Source organism: Corvus hawaiiensis, chromosome 26 (genome assembly GCF_020740725.1).
Source record: "Corvus hawaiiensis isolate bCorHaw1 chromosome 26, bCorHaw1.pri.cur, whole genome shotgun sequence".
NCBI classification, from domain to species: Eukaryota; Metazoa; Chordata; class Aves; order Passeriformes; family Corvidae; genus Corvus; species Corvus hawaiiensis.
Genome location: NC_063238.1, coordinates 32,743,524 through 32,758,330, shown reverse-complemented (window position 1 = coordinate 32,758,330; position 14,807 = coordinate 32,743,524). Strand labels below are relative to the sequence as shown.

Genomic DNA, 14,807 nt, shown 5'->3' with positions numbered 1-14,807 from the left:
AGACATGTACTGACTTGCACAGTCAGTCAGCCTACTTCCCACCCACAGGCTTACCACCCTGTCAAAAAATCCCTCTGAGGTCTGAGACTGACAGAGACAGCCCTGAAAGCAGAACTAGCTTCTATCCATCCATCATCATCCAAGTCAGAGTTGCTTGCTCCTCTGGAAGGGGTTAGTATTTGTGTTTTGCGTCTCCATGCTACAACTGGTAGCAAATGCTGACTAGAACTGGTCTGTAGCACCAGGAAAGTGCCATGGGCAGAGTCCAACAGGATGAAGTTTAGTAAGTCTAAATGCTGAGTTCTGTTGATATAAAAATGCTGTTAGCAAGGATTTTCTTGCTATTTTCTAAGTCCATGAGAGACTTTTCTCTCTCACAGAAGAGGTAGCAGGGAATGTAAACAACCAAACCACCTGCAACCTTGAAAAGTCTTGTTTACGGTACAGTAGAAAAATATTTTGACAATGGATGTTTTAGGATTTTAGCCAATCACCCCCAAGGGGTGGCTGATCCTTATCCAATTAGACTATGAAGAAAAAAGTCTATAAAAGAGTTTGTAAAATAATTAAATAGATCAATCTTGCTGCACAATTCCTGCCTGTTGGATCTTCTCTCCTCCTCCTCCCTATGGCTGTGCGACACGGTGATATACCCTAGGGCCCAGGCCTGCAGTAATAGAGTTCTGCATTTTGGCCACAAAAATCCCCAACAATGTTACAAGCTGGGGACAGTGTGGCTGGACAGTGTCCAGGCAGAAAGGGACCTGGGGATGCTGGTTGACAGCCGACTGAATATGAGCCAGCAGTGTGCCTTGGTGGCCAAGAAGGCCAACGGAATCCTGGCCTGTATTAGGAATTGTGTGGCCAGCAGGAGCAGGGAGGTCATTCTTCCCCTGTACTCAGCACTGGTAAGGCCACATCTTGAGTACTGTGTCCAGTTCTGGGCCCCTCAGTTTAGGAAGGACGTTGAGATGCTTGAGTGTGTCCAGAGGAGGGTAACAAGGTTGGTGAGGGGCTTGGAACACAAGCCCTATGAGGAGCGATTGAAGGAGCTGGAGTTGTTTAGGCTGGAGAAAAGGAGACTCAGAGGTGACCTTATCACTCTCTGCAACTTCCTGAAAGGAGATTGCTGACAGGTGGGGGTTTGTCTCTTCCACCAGGCAGCAACTGACAGAATGAGAGGACACTGTCTCAAGCTACATCAAGGAAGGTATAGGTTGGATATTAGGAAAAAGTTTTTCACGGAAAGAAGAATAAAGTACTGGAACGGTCTACCCAGGGAGGTGGTAGAGTCACCATCTCTGGATGTGTTTAAAAAAAGACTGGACATGGCTCTTGGTGCCATAGTCTAGTTGAGGTGTTAGGACAGGGGTTGGACTTGAAGATCTTGGAGGTCTCTTCCAACCTCGTTATTCTGTGGTTCTGTGAATCTGTGAAGGGAACAGCTCTCAGTGAAACAATGGGTTTTTCATGACAGCCTGTGACAGGAAAAATCCAAGACTGTTAATCAAGAAACATTTCTTGAGAAAATTTATTTTATTTTAAAATGTGTTTGGGAGTGTTGCAGGGAGTTCTGGTTATTTTCAAGGATTTTCTGATACAGTAGAAATATACAGAAAGGGAGATGGGGAAAAAGATAAGTCACATAAAAAGGGATTGATAGACAGAGTAGTAAGTGGTGATGTGATAATATTCTTATATATGGCACCATCATTTCTCACAGCAAGACTGTCTGACCAGATGCGGGTGGAAACAGGAGGAAGGAGGCAGAGAACATGTGGTGGGTGAGGGAATCCAGGTCTTTGAGGATGGTCTGTTAAGTGCTGGTACATGTATTTCTGTGGGAGTGGGAGGAGCTCCTATTGTATTTCAAGCTGAGAAAAGAAACCTTATACCAAATTATCACTTGCAGTAAGTGCAAGGTCAGCCACTTCTGAGAAGGCAGTAAAACATTCCCAGGGAAAGTTTCTTTGCAGTCTGGTTGATTTTAAGAGCTTCCTGAAATTTTGAAAATTATTAATAGCGTCAGGCATAAATAGGTGCCTGGGAAGAAAAAGAGATTTCCAAGGAATATATATGTAAAAATGATCCGACCTCCTTTTTGCGGTTTTGCTCAACAACGAGAAGACACCATTGCTACAGGGAGGAGCTGAAAGGAGGGTTTCCCCTGCACAGACATCTGTTTCAGGCTGAATGTTCATGCCCATGTTGTTTTCTCTGCTGGCAGTAAACCACTCTGCTCAAATGATCATATCCCTATATTAAGGGACTTGAATGAATAGGAAGAAAAAACCTCTTCATGAAGCTTTGAAATGGCAAGAGGGATCAAATGAATATTTTCCTTGGAATCAGCTAGTCCCCCTTTGTTCAGAACAGGAACTTTGAAAGTCCAGTGCCTGGAGCATCACAGAGACCAGCACTTAGAGATCACCAAGATGAGAGGGAATACTGCCTCTTTGGATTTCCAGGCACTCCTTAAAAGAAATAAGGAACATACACAACTGGCACTGCCACCAGCATTTTGTATTTAAAATTGTGCCCCATTCAAAGGCTTGAGACAGATATCCCCCTCACCTGATGGGGACAGTTTGCACAAATCCACTCTTTGAAGCTAAGAATCATTTTGAACAAAATTCTTGTTAGGAAGCACATAACAACACCACATCTGAGTCCTTTGCAGAGTGAGAGCTGAAATCTTTGGATCTCTTCCTCTGCCCACCAAACCCCATGTGAAAAGTGGGATGAGGTTCCCACAAGCAACTCCAATTTCAATCCTTTTCAGACTTTATTTCTTCAATTCTGTGGCCTCCTGTGGTAGCAAACTATGCAGGCTGGCTACCAGCTGTGTGAAGGCCTGACTTTCATACGTTTTAAATTTACCTGCTGGCAGCTACCTTCATAATCAAGTGCCAGAAGAATGGAAAAAATAATGTAATGCATCTCAGTTGTTACCCAGCGTTGCTATGGGGACAGGATGGGTCTGAAAAAGAGTATCAGAGAAGGGTCGTGCCAAAAAACAGTATCATGTCTCTCAGAAAGGCTCTCCAGAAGAGGGTTTAAATCTCAGTCTGGGAATCTCCCAATGTGAAAAGTGGAGCAGGAAAGGAACAGATTGATCTGCAAGGATCCGGAAAGAAATGGTTTGACTGTCCCCTGCCTGAGCCATTCAGGATGTAGAGGAAGAGAGGAAGGACTGAAAAAGAAAAGAGACAGTTAGACATGGGTAGCTGTGCAAAAAGGAGCCTGTTGCCTGAGAACGCTTCACCAGCTTCACTAGCTCATGCTTCTGAGGAGTTTAGTATTAAGCACTTTGGGTTTCACTCAAAGCCTGCTAAGTCAATGGGAATCACTCTAGTTTTCTCTGAGTTTTGGACTGAGTCCTTTCAAAACAAGTGGTGAATAGAAACATAGGCTTTCTTCTTCCCTGTGGCCAGGATTTTCAGCATACCTCAACTTTTAGGATCATGACTAAGTTTTCCAAAACAATTTCCCAGGGAATGGACAAATGATCACAAGTGACTGGAATACCCGGGCTCTCTTCAGGTGGTTCACTGGCCAAGACAGAGAGACTCCCTGCAGCCTCACACTTTGCCTGGTGATCACGAGACAAGAGCAGACAGGCTGGCAGCCAGCACTGTGGTTCTCCAGCACAACCAGGAGCAAGCAAAGCCTTACAGGAGCTGAGCTTTGCTCCTTTACATCTGCCTGCCAATACACTTCAAATGCATTTAGGAAGTTCAATAAATTTCTGAGAATCTGGACTTACCCAGCATGTTTTGGTTGTAATTATGGCCAGATTCTCCCAGTAAGAGCTCCAGGTAGTTGAATTCCTTCAAAGGTCTTGCCCTGGTTGTGAGTACTCAGAATTTTGCCAGCTCTGCCCCAGCACCCAGAATACATTCTTTATTTTCTGTGGTAGCAGAAGGATCTACAGTGCAAAAGGGATGAGTTTTTCACCACATGCTGGAGCTGGAGTTCTCTGAGCACATAAGCTGTCCAGAAGTGGTGTTAAGTCTACTGAATGTATACATGTGCAGTTCTCTGTTAAATAAATTGTCTATCTAATTAAATTTGAGATGAGATTTATTACATAGGGCATTAGGAAGAAAAGATCCTGAAAAAAATGAGGTTTTTTGCTTTCACTAAATCCTGGACTGTTGAGGTATTTTTGTGTGTGGTATCTCAAAAACACCTTGTCTAGCTTTTGATTTTAAAATAAGTACATTTAGAGCGGCAGAAAGTGTTGCAAACATTTATATTTTGCTTGCGTTTTATTTGAGTTCCTCTAATTCTGAAGCAGGAAATAATTTTTTGTCCTTAAGAGGAACAGGTCTTTTTATGGCATTTGTGTTTTCTAAGAGGCAATTCTCTATTACTTATTATCAGTTATATTTTCCAGCTCACAAAGCGTAGATAGTTCATTTCCCTTTTCTAAAGGACCTCCATAGGTGTTTTAACATCTGCAGGAAAATAGGCACAATCTTTTCTGCATCATGGGGAGATCCTAATGGGACTAAGGTAAAATAAAAGGGTGTGAAATCTGCTTGGAGCCTCTTATATAAAACATTTTTGCACTAAAATTTTACAAATTGTCAATTTAAAACCTCTTGGGGAGGAAGCCATTAAGTTTCTTTAATTACTTGCATTTTTTATTTATTAAGAATCCAATCTGGTTTTTTTTCCACGATCAAATTTTAAGCCCAGTTTCCAGCTTCAAATTATTTTTGCAAAACTTATAGTGGAAGTTAATTAGAAAAAAGAACAGTCAGATAAAAACAGTGTATCCCAAAGGCAGTTAAACAAAGCACAAGGATTGTCACAAACTTCTATTTTGCTTGTCCCTTTGTAACAAAGAAATAGTCAGAATGTCTTTGCATTATGACACAGGATGAGAAAAAGTGTGAAAAATCTCACAAACTTTTCTGAGACAGAGGAATTGTCTCCACCTGACCATATCTTCCACCTGAGACTTGCAAATTACATCCCTTCCTCTGACTTCCACATTCCGTTGGCACAGGCTGTGCTTCTCGCCCTGATTCTGCAACACATAGCCCAGAAACGCCACCCATGTGAGGAGATGCCCTCAGCTTGGTGACAGCTGCAGGAGCACAGCTTACCAGCTGCTTTACAGAGGAATAAGGCTGTCAGGCTGCAGCTGCAGCTCTAACCAGCACCAGCAACTAAACCTCCAAAAAGTGGTTCTTTCCCACACACTGGCCAGCCCAAGTGGTTCACCTTAACTGCCTCAGGGACGCGGCCTCCTGGAGAGGCCTTGGCTTGTTCACTGCATCTGGCTCGTTACTGCTGTATATTCTGCATTTATGGTGTTGTGGCTCAAATTCAGAGTTATTGGTGGGGGTCTGCAGCTCATGTTAATAACATTTGTACCTGGTTTTCAAGTGTCTCACCGTCTCTGAGGCTGCTACTGCTGCTCTCCAGCTGTCTGAGGGACAGGTCTGTGCAGACTACCCAGAGCAGGACACAGAATCATAGAAAGTCAAGGCTGGAAGAGATCTTCAAGACCACCCAATCCAACTGTCCACCCAGCACTGCCACTGTAACCTCTAAACCACTAAACCAAATCACCCAGCTCCAGATGCCTCTTAAACATCTCCACAGTGTAATTCCACACCTCCTTGGTCAACCTGCTCCAGTGCCTGGCCACCCTGAAAATAGCTTTTCTAAAATCTAATCTGCCTCTGCCCTATCTCAGTTTAAAGCCATATCCTCTTGTCTTCTCACTTCAGGCACAGCAGAAGAGACTGGCCCCCACCTCACTACACTCTCCTTTCAGGCAGTTGTGGAGACTGATGGGGTCCCCCCTGAGCCTTCTCCTCTCTAGACGGAACAAGGGTAGCTCCTTCAGCTGTTCCTCATAAGATAAGCTTTCTAGTCCTTTTGTGAGACTTGTTGCCCTTCACTGGACTTGCTCCAACACCTCAAAGTCCTTTTTGAAGTGAGGGGCCCAGAACTGAACACAGCACTCCAGGTGCAGCCTCACCAGTACCAAGTAAAGGGAGACAATGACTGCCCTGCTCCTGCTGGCCACACTATTCTTGATACAGGCCAAGATGCCATTGGCCTTCTTGTCCACCCAGGTACACTCTGGCTCATGTCCAGCTACTGTCAACCAGCACCTCCCAGGTCACTTCTGCCAAACAGCTCTTGAACCAGTCCTCCCCAGGACTGTAGAGCTGCATAGGTTTGTTGTAAATCAAGTGCAGGACCTGGCACTTGGCCTTATTAAACCGTGATCAAGGCTGTGCATCTGCAAGAAGATGATGTTCCCACTGCTGCTATTTAACCCCAGCCAGCAACTATGTACCACACAGCACTCACTCACTCACTCCCCTCTGCCTCACCCTGCTGGGATGAGGAAATCAGAAAAAAAGGTGAAACCCATGAGCTAAGAACAGTGTAAGAATTGAAATATAAGAGTAATAATGATAATGATAATATTAATAATAATACTGTAAGGAAAAGGAGAAAGAAGCAAGTGATGCACAGTACAAGTGTTCACCACTGTCCTCCACCAGTGATCAGCCCCTCTTGGCCTCAGTTCATATATCAGGCACTATGTTCCATGGAATATCCTTTTGGCCAGTTCAGGTCAGCAGTCCCAGCCGTGCTCCCTCCCATCTTCTTGTGCACTTCCTCAAAGGCAGAGCATGAGACACTGAAAAGTGCCTGACTCAGGGTAAGTGCTACCTAGCAACAACCAAAACATCAGTGTGTTATCAACATTATCCTCCTGCTGAATCCAAAACACAGCACTGCACCAGTGGCTATGAAAAAACGAATTCTGATCCAGCTGGGACCAGGACACTTATGTGAATGGCTGAGGATTCCACAGGACAATTGGGGTCTGTTTTGATTTCCTCAAATGGGAAATAGAGAGATTTCAGATTCAGACTTCTGAGTTTGCATAGGCAGAAGAGACAGATTCAACCCCCCTTTACCAAGTGTGTGCTAGTGCAGCAGTAGAGGTGTGGCTTTCAAGAACTACAGTGAGCATTGGTTAGGACTGCTCACCCAAGGGAGACAGGAACTCTCAACAGGGTGATGATGCAGTCTCACCCACAGGTACAGCCACAATGGGGTGGGCACAATGGTTGTGTTGCTGGGAAAGGGAACTGCTTATCTTAAATAAAGGGATGCAGAGGATGGCTCAGCCATGGCTTTCCTGTAAGACCCTGTATCCTTCTTTGCAGATGTTGAAAACTGAGCTGAACAGGGCCCTGAGGAAGTTGAGTGAGCTGGCCATGCTCTTAGCACAGTCAGTCAGTCAGTCAGAGGATGGAGCCCCTAAGATCTCTTTCAATGTAAATTTTTGTCTGATTGTGTACATGTCCTGCAACACCAGAAACACAGGTGTAAGAAATAGTGAATGGTCAGGAGCACTGAGAGAGAAAAGAATGACCTATGGAAGCCATGCAACCATTCTTAAGCATCATAGGATGGCCTATGTGGCCAGTGATGATTCTGAATACTTACAGACAAGCCCAGACTGACGGGGGTTCACAATGCAGGGGAATATTTTTAGTTTAGAAAAAATAAAAAAAAGCCATTGAAGCTTGAGCTAATCTCCTGGAAACTGAATTTGCTTCCTTGATTTCACTGGTTTTCTGGAAGATTTTAAAGCTCCCATCAAACTATCAACCTGAGGGATGAATTTATGTATTACAGGACCTAAAGAAACTGTAATGATCAAATTTGATTCCTTTCTAACATATACCATAAGACTACCCTTCAATCACTCCTGTAGTGACAAAAGTGTATCTTCTGGAAAAAGCTCTGGGATTTAATGGAAGGAACACAAAATGTTCCTTGGAGCAGAGTTAACTGGGACAACTGAAGTCCCTGCCAAAGATACTGATCATTAGAGCAGTGCCTGAGAGCAGCTAAGCTACATGGGATGAAAGGATTTCTGTTGGACCAACCATGACTCTGGGGGCAAGAGACAAGGCCAGAAAAAGGCCAGAGATGCAAAATACCGAATTTGGAAAAAATCAGGCAAAAAGCTTCTGGCACATTTGGATTTCTCAGCAAGAAAACCACTTCCTGCTTACTTTTATTTTTTATTTATTTTGTGGAGCAAGGAGACCTGGCTCGCACTTCTGGCAAATAAATCAGATTGCACAAAGGCTCTGCATGACTCTATCAGCTTGTCCTCCCAAAAGAAACATGACACAGAAAAACCCTGAATAGCTGCTAAGCATTCAAGCCAAAGGAGCATGGGATTTCCTGCAGCAGAATTTTATGGTTTCTTTGCAGCATTCAGAGAATACTTGGTGTGGGCTCTTCTGCCAGAGGGGCTCATGTGACATATAACTGCTCCTCAGAGCACATAGAAATCATAGAGAGCACAATTAACTTTCTGCCTGTGGGTAACAATGAAGAACACAAGGAACTACCCACATGTGCCCCTGCCAGTGAATTGATGCTGCTGGTAAGTGGCACTCTCTGTGCAACAGGGATGAGAAAGCTTCCCAGGAGCTCGCAAAGAAATCCTTAATGCTTGATTTCTTATTAACATATCCAGAAAATATGGGGATGAGCTTCAGATGCCTTGTGACAAATGTCCCATGTGGTGGTCCCCTGACTGTGCTGGGAAGAGACAGGGACAAATGAGCAATTGGGCCCAGGGTGAACAGGGGTATTAATTAAGGAGACTGTGCCAGCCCTGTGAGGCCTGTAGATCCCTCTCTGGCAAGTGGTTCAGAGTTTAAAAAATTCATATATTGCCTTTAGGTTATGTCAATAATGTAAAGTGTGTAACATCATATTCTCCATAAAATGCATCTAGCAGAAAGACAAGAGAGCAGCTGGAGCAGGAGATGCCTGGAGTACATCACTAGAGTTTCCCCAGCTACTTACAGAAAGCATCTCTCTTGAGAAAGAAGGTATCATTTATTCCTAATTACAGTAGGATATCTATTAGCACTTAAGTTTCCTACATTTTTTTTTATCCATTCACATCCTTACTACTTTTTTACATTGCATTGATGTCTGACAAGGACAGACAGGCATTAGAGAGACAACATCCTTACTGTCCAGCAGGCCCTGTAAATTTGATGGATGGACATCAACATCATTGGCTTTGGTTCCAAGCCAAATTCAACTACATCACATAGATGGTCCAGATTGGTTAAGCATAGTTAAAATTCAGATGCTTGTCATACATCTACAGGTCATGGCTGAGAGTGAGATCTATAATAAAACCCAGGACATCCATGTCACTAAAGTACTGAACCAAGTTCCCTACTGATTTCAATGGGACTGAGGTACCTAAATATTTCTGCTTGTAAGCCTTCCTCGCTTTGTTCATCTCTGTCCCACTATGGATAGTAAAAAAGCTGAGGTAGAGGCTATCCATCACTGTGTGATCTTTGCATAACTTGCACAGTTGGACTGCAGTGGCTGCTGGGTGGTTCGGCACTCTAATGGTACAAAAATGCAAGTAATTCTCCAGTTGATGGAAGATATGATTGCTAGGCAGATGGGGTGGTTGCTGAACTAAGCCATGGCTGGAGCTGAAACAGAAAATATATCCATTTCATTTCCTAGTCTCCAGTTTCACTGATCACTTCTTTGTCTCCTGAACTGCCTGTAATCACCTGTAACTTACTGCATCTTCATGTTTATGGTGCCTCCAAGGAAGAGGACGAATCATTCCAGAATATTTTTACTTCCAAACAGATGTTTGCTTAGACAGTTTTGAATCCATAATGGAGGAATTCAGTTGGCTAAAGATACATACAGTGTCATCCAAGGTGCTTGGGATATCAAGGCAGATATCTGCAAAAGGCAGATGTAACAAAAAATTATGGGAAACTTGCATCTTTATAGGACAGCAACTGGTTGGGAAAAAGATATGAATTCACTAAAATGGTACCTGGTGCCTATATTCAGGCCATTGAGCCAGGCTCCAAATGTCACCTTCTGAAGTAAAAATTATTCTGGAAAAAGGTATTTGTCTGGAAACCTTAGACGACTTCCATCTTTATGTTATGGGGTTATCAAGACATACCATAAATTTTGAAGATGAAGGCAAGAGACCTTTATTAAACTATATCCAAGCTTCAGGTACATCTTTTATGATTCAAACTCACCGAGCAATTTAGTCACAAGTGCTGGAGGCACTGGAGCTGGGCCAAGCAGTGAGGCACTGTGGGGCAGCAGGTAGCCCCAGGCCTCAGCAACAGCAGGGAACTGTGTTGGCTTCCGGTAGGTACAGGCAGTACCCTGCTCCCAGGGCTCCCTGGCACTCTCAGTTGATGAAGGTTGTGTTCAAGACACACATCGGCCAGAAAATTGCACTGGCTATCCTCAGCAGGGCTCCCCGATGGACACATCGCCCTGCAGTTACGTGGGAGCACACATCTGGCTGCAGGAGGAGTGTAAGGGGGAGCCATTTAGGGAGTGTCTTTCTTAACCCAAGAAACTCAAAAATTTTTGCATCTGGAGGAATTTTTGCATCAGTCATCGCTTAGGTGTTGGGGCATTTGATTCAGAAATGAGCCTCCTCCCAGACAGGGGCAGGAGAGAGATGTTCCCTGTGTCATGAGCAGGGTGGGGACTCACAGCTCATTGGTGTTTGTCCTGGTTTTCCTAACACATGTCTGAGTCAAGGAAGCTCTGCTGTCGGAGAAAGTGATGGCTGTCATGGTAAAGTGAAAATTCCTCTGTTTGCATCATTGCAAACAGCCTCTTTATTTCCTCATCTCTAGCAAATAAAAGCTGCTATGAAATGCTGGTTTTCCTTTCACCATCTGACAAGTTAGTGAGCCCAATTAAATGCAGCACAAGACAAAGAAGTTATATGCATCTCCCACTGTCTGACTCCCTTTCAGAACTCTTACATCACTTTTAAGTAATTTCCTTTCCCAGATGAGGCAGCTCCACTTACACCAAAGGGCTTGATCTAAACCAAACAGCCTTATAATAAGCCAGACAACCTCATTTTTGATATCATTGGCCTTTATCCTCAGAGGGGCTTCTCCAGATAGAAGCTGCAACTTCTTAAGAATGTCAAAAAATATTCATCTTCAAAACCTCAAGTGACAACTTGGGGGTAAGTATCCTGAGCTTTGTGATTGTATTTTAAATGACAGAAATTTTTTTTGGTGTAGCAGTGTCCAGGGTGGCAGAAGGAAAGATAAAAGAAAGTATTTCAAAACCAAGTCACAACAAACCCAAGTACCCTCAGCTTGATGATTTAGGCGTTGGATTTCTCCATAAACTGCCAATCTGTGGTATGAAGAAGCAGCATTTGTGGGTTTCCTTAGAGAAGAGCAGAAGTGTTCCACATATTATACTATAACAGTGAGTATTGAACATGTGACTCAGATATTATTTAGGAAGAAAATTTTCAGCAATTCCAGCCCAGGTAGAAACACCTCTATAGTTTTATATGTCAAACAGGGTGGCCCAGGTGAGATGGCTTTACTTTGAGCAGAGGAGAGACTTAGCAGAAGCAGATGTGATTCTCCTTACTTTTTTTATGAAGTCTTATATATTACATGAATCAATAAACCCACAAAGCTAAAAACTGCTATCATGGAAAGCTGTAGCTGTTTCTTAACCTGTTGTTTCCAAAGGAGTTGAAAATAAACCCAAAGGAAAACCTGAATCAGGAATTGTATCTTAGCAAGACATATCTTCCCCTGATTGTGTCCCTAGTACACATTAATCTGTATTAGCAACTCTTACCAGATCCATCACATTGCCTTCTACACCAATTCATGACCACACAGACAGCAATGCGAAAAATCTTGTTCCTTTAAGAAACAGTTATTCCTTGGTTTCTTTCAGGACAATGCCAGAACTCATGGATTTATTCTTTATAAATGAGAAATTCCACCCCTCATTAAACAGATAAGGTTTGTAGAAGATAATTAACCACTTCTTATGGTTTATCCAACCCACAAAATTTGGGTCAGATATTGCTTGCCACCCACATTAATTGCCCAGAACAGACTGACTGGTTTTGGATGAAATAGTGTCTCGCAAGCACTTAATATCCCTGGCATGGCATAAAAGGAAACAGAAACCTGAGAAGAAGGGAAAATTAGAACGGTGGGAAGAAAAACAGTTTTTTAACAGTGCAGTGGACTTTGTCTGTCTAATGAATCCCCTTTGAAAACCACCCATAGTAATAAATTAGGATGTAATATATTGCAGATGGATCAACAGGGGCACAGACATAGTCTTAAGTATCTGCCACAGGTGTTTGATTTTATGTTTGACGGCAGGTCAAGGAGTAACCATGCATAGACAATCATGCTATAGCTTGCAGGGCTAAAATCTTGTTCTAGATTGGAAGGAAAACTAAGCCTCTTTGTTCATCTGTGGAGCAGAATCAGTTGATATAACTGGCTTTTGATCGAAAACATTATTAAAAAATTCATGTCTGAACTTTTTTCTGCATATAGTATTTAGAAGACTTCTTCTAACCAGAAACATCATTGTAATCCAGTAACTTTAATATAACATTTTACTTTGAGAGAACAACACATGCTGACAATATTATGTTAAAAATGTGTCTGGATCTGACCAGCTTCTGTGAGGTCCTTCGTGCATAGTCTTGTCTCATTGGCTTAGACATCAGATGGTTTCAAGAAACAAACCTCAGATCGTACAGTCTTTAATTATACGAACCCTTTGGGGGTCTTCAGCACCAATTGTGAAGATATACTCAGTATTTTTTTCAGACTTTCAGATCAAGCAGCCAAACACAAAAGTATACACAGGAGAGTATCCTGTTCTTCCAAAGTAGTTTAAAAATCTACAGAGGAATAAAAAAAACCCCACACGTAAGGATGTTAGAGACATTTTCATTGAACCTTATACCATTCGTCTAGATTCCTGCTGCTGTCAGTGCTCCAGTTTTCTACAGCTTCTCAAAGAATTCTGGAATGATTAGCCATTTCCTGAGTTTCAGTCAGGCTTCCTATCCATGTAAACAGTAAACTTCCTATTCATGTCTCAAGTCATTTAGATTTATTGTTCCTCCCCTCCTTGTTTCTGTTTCTCAAAAAAACCCAACCAAAGAAGAAAACCCCAAAGCCAAACTGCAGGAGTTTTGGGAATCTCCCAGTTCTCTCACATATACAGTAGAGTAAGGGGTATGTGGTGCACCAGTCACTCCAGTGCACAGTACACTGAAACAGAAAGGCAACCCCTGGAAGCTGAAAAGTTTAAACTGCAGTTTTTAAGTGTATAAGGGTTTACCCTCTAGTCCAAACAACTGCTAATAGTCAGCGTTGGAGCTGAGGAACTTACCCAGCTGGACCTGTGGTCTGACTTTTTCGTTTTTACAGTGCTTATTCCTGAGTTGAGCTTCTCCAGATGCTATTTACTGTGATCTTAGAGTAGAAAGTGTGCAGGACAGTCTTTGCTTAGCACTAGATATGAGTCTTATTTATTTAAATCATTCTCTCCTAGATGGCAGCTGATGCTGCAGGTAGGGTTGCACTGTAGCTGTTGTGGTCTCTACTGTGTCTGGGACAGTATTCTGCAGACAGAATACTGTGGAATGTCAGTGCATTTCTACTGCTGACTCTGATCAAATGTCATATTTTTAATTGAATTTCTACAGCAATGGTCCAGTGACAAATGTGTATGTTCTGCATTATGCCTACTCATGACCTAAAACTGTGAGAGCTACAGCAGAGTCTCTGCTAATAATAAAAAGTACTAAATGTCAGCCAGATGAAACTGAAGAGTGGAAAAAAGAATAGTAGGATTCAGGAGGTTCTCTTTTCACTTCCTTTCATTTTTACTGTGTTTAGAGGACTTTCACAGTTTCTCTGCCTTGAGCAATATTTTTGAACATAGAAATTCACTTCTATGTAGTGAAGTTCACAAGTCTTCCTACTGACTTGAGGAGAAGTAGGATCAGGACCGATGTTTTGGTTTCTCCTCCTTACCAACTTTCCCTGCCTTAGTAGTGTTTGTCTGCTCAGACATGTTTCTATTTTGAGTCTTTTCTTCTCCACAGATCCCCACTACATGCTGAGGATAGGCTTCAACTGCATCCAACGTTTTGCCATGAGAGGCGAGTTGTTCTGCAAGCAAGGAAGAATGTTTTATTGTTCTGGTACTTTGTCTCTTTGGATATGGTTTAGAAATCAAATAATACATTGAAAACATGCTTCAACAGAAATGAAACCCAAGAATCCTCATTTTTTGTTTATTTTATTTTGTTATTGTGAGACTCCTAGCAAAGCTAACACCTCATAGCTTTAATGGAAGTCCTTCAATAAAAATGACAATAGACAAACAGTATCCAGCATTGGCACTACTGGTCAGAGTTTGTTGTGGTTCTACTGATTCTGTGGAAGACTTTCCCTCTTTTAACTCTTTCTGTCCTTTGAAAAGACAAAACACTCTTCGGTATTTCTAGGCTAAAAGTTAAGACCCATGAAAATCAGAAGCTATCTCAGTAGATACAAGAAATTATGAAGGCAGATTACCTCCAAATATTTTGCCTGCAGTTGCCCATAGCAAATAAAATTGCTTTCAAAAATTATACCCTCAAACTCTGCCTATTTTTTTATGGCATGAACCAGAAAAACAGAATTTGCTCCTCAAGGCTGTAGGTCAGTAGTTCCCAGAAAGTCTGTGGGCTTTATGTAAAAGGGCAAAAGTAAAAAAGATTAAAAAATTCTACAAGTGAAGAACATTGTAAACTGCTGTTAATTTCAAACTTGAGGTTTTAAAGCTATTTAATCCTACAGTAATTATTTTAGGGAAGGTTACCAGCTATTTCTGGTATTTTTCTGGATATTTCTGGAAACAAACAG

The 14,807-nt window shown here is 42.4% G+C and overlaps 1 long non-coding RNA gene across 1 annotated transcript in view; it reads left to right on the top strand.

The window, feature by feature from the left end:
• Nucleotides 1-14,486, top strand: part of LOC125317253 — a 31,214-nt gene extending 16,728 nt beyond the window's left edge. Inside the window, exon 3 of the long non-coding RNA XR_007199986.1 lies at nucleotides 14,003-14,486. This is a non-coding gene — a long non-coding RNA (uncharacterized LOC125317253). The remainder of the gene's footprint in view (nucleotides 1-14,002) is intronic.
• The last annotated feature ends 321 nt before the right edge of the window (nucleotides 14,487-14,807 follow it).